The following is an 8,076-nucleotide window of genomic DNA, read 5'->3' as shown; positions in this document are numbered from 1 at the left end:
TGTGTGTTTATTGTAGCCCTATATGCTTGAATTTACAATAAAAAGCGAGCCCCTCCCCTGGTTCAAAATCTCGGCGTTATTTTTAGTTTGTAGGTTTAAATTTCCTTTGTTTTCTTTGTTTTATCGTGAAATTATAATGATTTGCTATGAATTACTTATCTTTAAGTACGTTTCCGGATTTCCTAGTAACTGCATATCGAAGCACCATTTTAAGAAAGTGCATTTATACCAAATTGAAAATTTTCTATTTTGCTTTTTCTCCAACCGAGTATATAAGAGACCGCTCGCTTTCAGATTTGCCACGGAACTGTTAAGGAAAATACAAGATAATGTAAGGATTGACTTACGACTGCGTCATATCCGAGAGTCGTTAAAAATCGTCCTGTTTAAGATTCTCCGAAAACCCATAAATACACACATATATATATGTATTGAAAGTCAAGAAAATTTCAATTCCAAATGTGCAAAATTAGAGAAATATAAAATGTAAATCCAGAAAAAGAATAAAAAAAGACCAAAAAGACTAATTTTTAAGAAATATTCAAATCCGAATCACAGCCAAAAACAGGTATTTTCGATAAAACAGTTGAATTTTCAACAATATAGATAGATTTTCACATGAGAAGAAAATGTCAAGCAACTAAAACAGATCAATTTTCAATCAGACATTTGTACCCCCAATTAAAAGAATTGAATTTTCCACCGAATAAAAAGAATTTTTAAACGAAAAGGCAAAGAAAAACGAAAAATGTAAATTTTTGCAAATTTGGTGATATTAGAGATATAGTATTTTCTGATTAAAAATAACTATTTCTGATGGAAAATTGCAGAATTACGTAAAATAGTTAAAAGGTTTTAAATTTCTTTTGAAATGTAATATTTTAAGTCAACAATTTGGGCGACTATCATAAAATGCTCCCATTGCAATTTAAAAAAGATACTTTTTTCCTGAAAAAGAAAACAAATTGTTGGAAAAAATAAAAAAAAGGGGAAAGAACATTTCTTTCGTCGTTCTATTTTTATTATTATTAAATCAAAATAAAAAACATTTATAAATAATATACACCAACGTTTCGGTGCTTACAGAGCACCCCTATCAAGGTAAGCAAAACATAATAAATAGGATTAAATTAAATAGTTAATAACAGTTAAATTAATAATAAAATAAAAAATACTAATTAAATAGTTCATGTGTACGTAGAATTTAAAATTTGATTTCACTCTAATTTATATTTGTTAAATTTTAACGCTAATATACTCAAAAATTGTTAAAAGATTCTACATTTTGTTGCAATTGTAAACATTTTCATTTTTAAGTACCAATTTTGGGAAAAAGAGGCTAAAAACGCGTACATATTTCTAAGAATTTATTATATAATTAGAAAGGTTTCGTATTAAAAAACAGCACTGTTTCTCAATTCGTCTAAAGTTTTTACTGATATTTCTTATTAAAAGGGATTAATGGCAGATTAAATTTACGAAATTAACAATTTCATATAAAATTACTTAGAGTAACCAAAAGCCAATAAAGTTTTCAAGAACAATGGTTGCGATCTTTTCAAAATTTATCCTTACACCATTTTTTTAGATATGATAAAATGTTTAAATTTAAAAGTTTATAACTAAAATGCTTTGGGAAGAGTGAGGGTGGGAAAAGGAAATATATATACTGGCATATGTGGACGATACAGTATTAACAGCAGAGGATAAATGATATGATTGGTGAAATACTCAGATGAGGAAAAGTTAAACTTAAATATAAAGGAGACTAAGATAATGAATTTTAAAAAATGAGGACTAGCGGTATTGGGTTGTGAAGCAGAGATTTGAGGATGAAAGAAATAGGAAGAGATTGAGAAGTAGAAAGAAGAAAGGTATGACAGCTAGACGCTAGGGATAGACCGGAAGACACCTCGATAGGAGAAAGAAAAAGTTCAAACAGATCAATTAAGTACTATAAAGAAAGGGAGTGGAGTTAATGAAAAAGGGTATGTAACGGAGATAGAAGAAAAGAAAGAGAGTGCTACATAATTAATGAAATGGGAAGCAGAAAGAAGGGAGTTTTTTAGGGCTAGAGGTATACGAAAGGCGACTGGTGTAACCTAAGAATAATTAGAAAAAAGAGACAGGGCAACACAATTAATTGAAAGAGGGGGGATGATTATGGAATCAAAAATATAGTAAATTCCTTAACATTATAAAAAAGGAAGAGTACAAGATATGTTTAGAAAAGGGATGGGAAGAGAGAAGATAGCAAGAATAGCAAGATTTAGGTTGGGAAACGAGGTAAGGGAAGGGATTTATTAGGAAAAGAAAGATAACAGAAAGTGCAGAATATGTAAATCGGAAGAGTATGGGAGCATGTGTGGAAAAGATATAGGAGAAGAACTGAAGATAAGGAAGCTGGCAAGAGAATGCGGTAAAGAGTTTAGAGGAGGATGGATTGGGTGAGTTGATAAAAGTAAGTGGATAAAAGCAATTATTATTATTATTGAAACATTATACATAAAGAATTTCTGGAGTATTAAAATAAACTGCACATCAATTATTCGTTTATTTCTAAAATTTAAATTATAGTTCTAACAATTTGTCCAGTGATTACAAAGTGACTTCAGTGTTCAACGCAACACAGACTGCGGTCTTTCAGAGTCTTTAAACTGGGTCACTTCAAATTTCCCTTTTACTCGAGGGGCAAATCATTCTCGAATCAGAGTAATTGATGCAAAAAATTACTGTAAATAATAAAGGCGATACGGAATCATTGTGAGTTTAATGCGAGGTTTAATGTAACTCGTTATTTAGAAAGATCAGTAAGAAGCGTAGAGAAAATAAGGTAGTTTCCATAACTCGAACGCAAATTTAAGGAAGAGAATAAAAATACTGTTCGGAACGTGAATAACGTACGAAATAATTAAAATAGTGTATCACGCTGTCTCATAAAGCGACCCTTTGCGTGTACAAACGAGTCAACAGGACGTCACCCGGTACAACAGTAGATCGACTGCAGAGTATTTATAATATTTTGAAGGGCAAAAACACGTCAATGAAAAAGCTGTGTGTTAACTGTATGAATTTGTATCTTGTACTATTTTGAAATAGTCAGAGAGTAATTAGTTAATTATAATCAATTTCGTAAAATATGTAACGTTGAAAAATGAATAAAAAATCACAACGTTTGCTTGGGAGTAAGACATAATTACTAGTTTTTGTGTATTTGTTCATTTTGATTTTTTAAAATGTAAAAATGCAAAACCATCGATCAAATATTCAAATCTTATAAAGTAATAATCAATTATTGATGAGTGAAAATATAATGACAGGGTGTCTACTGTGCGAAAATTTAAGGAAATCCGGGAATCGTTCGGGAACTTGAAAAAACACGGGAAAATCCAGGAATTGTCCTGAGTTTTATTTTTGGTGCGGGAAGTGTATTTCATTTCCTCATAATTTTTAGTTTTTTTCTTGTGCCTTTGACCTGCTTGCGCTACTTTTTTCTTACTTAAAATTCAAATTTAAAAAAATTAGAAATTTTTAAAATAAATTTTCACGTGGCAATCGAGTAAATTACGTATTAGTTTGGTTAAACATTGTTTCACCCGCAAATTTAATTATCAAATTTTTCGCTGACAATTTATCTTTTTAAATGCAGTCACCCTTTTTGATAGAAATTAATCTTCCCAGTTGAAAATTTATTTTCTGGTCGAAATTATTATTATTCTAGTTACAAATTCATCATTTTATTTATAACTCTGTTTGAAAATATGACTGCTTTTTTAATATTGGTTTTCTTTCACTGAAAATTTGATTATTCCAATTGAACAATTCATTTATTGCCAATTAATTAATTTGCTAATTTGCAGGTTCACCCAAAATTCGGGTATAATTGGATTTTTATTATTTTATATTTTTGGATTTGGAAGTGCTAGGTTTACGTAAGGTAGCACCTCCACAAGAAAACTAATTTTTTAAAAAAAGTAGAAACCCAAAAATTTTATATAGCGTACGAAAAAAATCTCCAAAAAAGACCAAAATTCTGAGCTATGAAGAATTTCGAAATTCGGTTCTGGAGGTTCTAGATTAATGAACCGTCGAAAATATTTATTTGAAATTCTAATTATAATTATTTCATCGAGCTGGAAGTCAGGATTATTCGCCCTCGTTCCGAAAAACAAATTCCATATATTTACAAGTTTGTTTACAGATATATTATTAATGAAATGAACGAAACACGAAAATCTCGACAAAAATACTAATAGGAAATCAAACTCAAATAATTTCTCAAACATACGAAATAATGAATATAAGGACTCGTATAAGGCCGAGAATATAGTCAGTGCACGATTACTGCGGTTAGTATAAATAGCGCTCATAAGGAGCGTCCGCTACAAGTCAGATCGCTGCATAGTGCTATCACTGTATTCACACTATATGAGTTTACGCGATTTGTAGTATGACGGTTTCAGTTAAAGCGAATAAGGCGCGTACGTTCTTTTTGATGTCAATAACGTCAGTAATGTGGACGTTAATTTTTAACGTTTACACTGATTTGAGAGTGATTAGCCCATCGCTTTCACTTTAAGAATAGGCTGTAATTATCTTGAAAATGGCTCCATTTCCGGTTTCAGGTGGAAGCGTCGAAGAAAGTGAAGTGAGTCGTTTTCGGGAACATAAGGCGTCGATTAAACTCGGTGTCTTAGCGTTTTACCAAACTTTAGTCTAGAAGTAGGTGGCGAGACGGGAAAAGGGTTGCAGTTTGGAATATTGGGTGGGGGATAGAGAAGGCGGAAAGAGGTTAGAAAGGTGGTGGTAGACTTTTGAATGCTTCCTCGCATTAACTGCACTCTGGTTCGTGCAAGTGGTCTATTACAGGCCTTTCTCTCTTTTGCGAGATCCCCTACACCCTACCTACCCTCCTACACCCCTTTGGCCAGCTTGACATGTTTTCTGCTCCTTCCGATCTTTCGATTTACCTTTGCCTTTCCATCTACCGGCTACCTTCCCCTCTAGCGTGTCTTCCCCTTTTGAGTCTCCCTTTCCAAGTCTTCCTCTCTCCGATTGTCTTCCTCTGTCCGAGTATCTTCTTCTGTCCGGGAGTCTCTGAAAGTCTTTTCTTGACCAAGAGAGCTCATTTCGATTAAGTATAATAGTGGAAGGAATGAAAGACCTGACTTTCACGAACCTTGTGGCTCGATATACTGTGCGTAAGTGTCTTATGTTCTGTCCCGAAGTCGCTTTATCCCTTTATTCTTTTCCTTTTTTCTTTTCTTTATTGTCATGGACTAGAGAATTTTTTGAGATTGAAAAAGTATATTTTTTGTGTTCGGGATAGTTCTTGAAGAAAAAAATAACCTACTGATTGGATTCTTAATTGATGCAAGTAGGAAGAATGAACTTGGGAACTCATTTTTGCTCTGATAATTTTTGGAATTCGTCTTTTAATATCAATCCCTCAATTGACTTCTTTACAAATAAAAGGAGTCAATTAGTATTTTTTATTTGTTTAATGCGTTTAAAGGCAAGTTATTTGATGAACATATAATAATATATGATAAGAATTTTTGTTGACGACTGACCCTATAGTAATTTTCAAAATAAATTTACATACATTTTAGGCATTCGAAAACTTGGCGGGATTAAATTACGAACACCCACCAATTTATTGAAATCATTTTGCTTATACCTTCAACCACACCAAGTTTAATAAAGTCTAGAATCAATACTTTTAATTTATTTTAAAAAGTTTCTATAGGGTACATTACACGGAATAAAATGTGTACTGAACCAACGATCTGTATCGTTGATCGCTAAAGCAAAGATATTATATATCTAGAACATAATGTATGTCTGAATATAGTGACAGAGGTTTGATATTAATAATTTTTTTTTAACATTTAGCTAAAATTTTAAAGAATTAAAAGGTGTAATTGAAATAAAAATAAGTGGAATTCCTAGCAGAACTTGTTTTTTTTTTATTTTTATACTTTTCTAAAACTTCGGGGATACAGTTGGTTACAAAAAATATGTTTTTCAATTATATTTTAGTTTTGTATATTTAATTTTTCAGTATTTTTCTGCCTAAGCTATACATCTTTTCGGTGTATAAACAAAGTTTTCTTATATATTTAGGATGATTTAATTGTACTGAATTTTTTAAATTAATGAAATTAATACTTCAAAAATAATTACCGCAACAGAAATATCTCAAAAAATGAAAATTCCCGAAAGGAAATAAAATTATTCCCGAAATTTAAAAACTCGAGTTTCGAATTCCTGAAGATAGTAAATTGACGACTTTTCAAATCCTCGAATATAGTCAATTACCGAAATTTCAAATCCCGGAAAATATTAAATTGTCGAATTTGTGAATTCGAGAAAAATAATACATTTAATTCCTTTCTGTTATAATAATCTTTCATTTTTTGTGTTGTATTTATTATCATATGCATATTTATTTTTAGGAATTTGAAATTCAGAAATTTATTCTTTTCGGAAATTTGTAAATTCAGAATTTTACTAATTTCGGGAATTAACTATTTTTGTAAATTAAACAAATTGGGGAATTTGAAAATCAGGGTTCAAAAAATTTCAGGAATAAACTTTTTCGGTAGTTTACCAGATTTCTTGCAGCTCAGATGTTTTTGGTCGAATTTAATGTTTTTTTTGTATTAAACGAATTAGATAGTTGCGTTTAATTATTTTAAGTATAATTTATTATTCGATCTCAATTTGTACATAAAAAAGCCAAAATACATGAATATTCCTGAAAAGTATTTTTGGTAGCTTTTTTGTATTTGGTGGCGATCTGCTACCTCAAGTCTTGATTATTAGGTGTTAAAAAAAAAAGATATATTTATTTTTGTCAAATGGAACTCATAAAAAAATGTTTATTTAGGTGACAAAATGACCCCTCGAAAAACACTTAAAACAATAAAATTATTGGTTCTATTGAAAAATTATTCTCATGAAAGTTGTAAATCATTATGAAATACACCTTTTTTATTAATTTGTGGCGTTGAAATAACCTTTCTCTGGAAAAATTGAAGAAGGGTAAAAAAACTATAGAGAAAATTTTTGATATTTCTGAAATTGGTTATTCAAAATTATTCAAGTTTTTTCTAATCCAGATAACAAATGTTTCTTTTGGGTTTTTGGTAGATTTTTTGTCCTAAGAAATAATTTAATGTTAAAAATAAAAATAAAATAAAATGTTGCATATTATTAACCCTCTCGTACAACTCCTTTTTATTACGTAAATGGCACAACGGGTGTTTTTACCCCACGTGTTCAAACATGTCCCGCGCAGCCGGTATTGAATATTTTTGCATAAAATATTAGGTAATGTTGTTTAAGATATGTTTTTTGAAATGGAATAGGTCTTATAGTCATTAGTTTAATATAAGTTTGTTCCAAAAATGAAAAAAAGACAAAAAGTGAGTTTTTTTATCTAAAAATGTATAACTCATGTAATTTTCAATATTTTACCTAAAAATGTCGAATTGTACTCTTGAGATACAACACTTTAAGAAAAAAATACTGCATTATTGATGCTTGCAAAAAAGGTATTTATTTTGCAAAATGAAAACTAGATTTTATGGTCAAATAATACTCCATATTTTTCCATGTTCAAATCAATTTATTTTTAGTTGACTGCACAAAAGTAGTTAATAAACAATTTTAAAGTAACATAAAAAAGAAGTTTTCAAAGTTGTAATTACTCTTTCAAACCTACACAGTCGCTGCAAAGGCGGTGATCATGGCACATCGGGCGATTGCACGCAATTACAAGTGTGCATTTTTACGTGCATTTATTTTATTGTAAGCGTGGAAATTGAACGAAAATCACTAATATCAATGGCACAAATTTTGGTTGAAAATAATTTTTTTGCTCACTGATGGCACAACGGGTAATAAAGACCCCACAGTTTTACAAGTTCTACTTTGAGCAGGTGCCCAATGTATGCTGACGTTGGCTGCTCTACCAGGTGTATACATATGAAACCGGTATTGCCATCTAGCGGCCAGTAGGCACACTTGTAGGCACTGTCGGAACTTACCATTTGTGCTAATTAGCGTATT

The 8,076-nt window shown here is 30.7% G+C and overlaps 1 protein-coding gene across 1 annotated transcript in view; it reads left to right on the top strand.

Annotated features, from left to right (window-relative positions):
- The window catches only part of LOC117167388 (cytoplasmic polyadenylation element-binding protein 2), a 692,172-nt gene that overhangs the window by 133,702 nt on the left and 550,394 nt on the right, over positions 1-8,076 (top strand). The gene's annotated exons all lie outside the window — the stretch shown is intronic.

The sequence above is a fragment of the Belonocnema kinseyi genome, chromosome 2, assembly GCF_010883055.1.
Source record: "Belonocnema kinseyi isolate 2016_QV_RU_SX_M_011 chromosome 2, B_treatae_v1, whole genome shotgun sequence".
In the NCBI taxonomy this organism is placed as follows: Eukaryota; Metazoa; Arthropoda; class Insecta; order Hymenoptera; family Cynipidae; genus Belonocnema; species Belonocnema kinseyi.
This window is presented reverse-complemented; position numbering and strand designations above follow the sequence as displayed.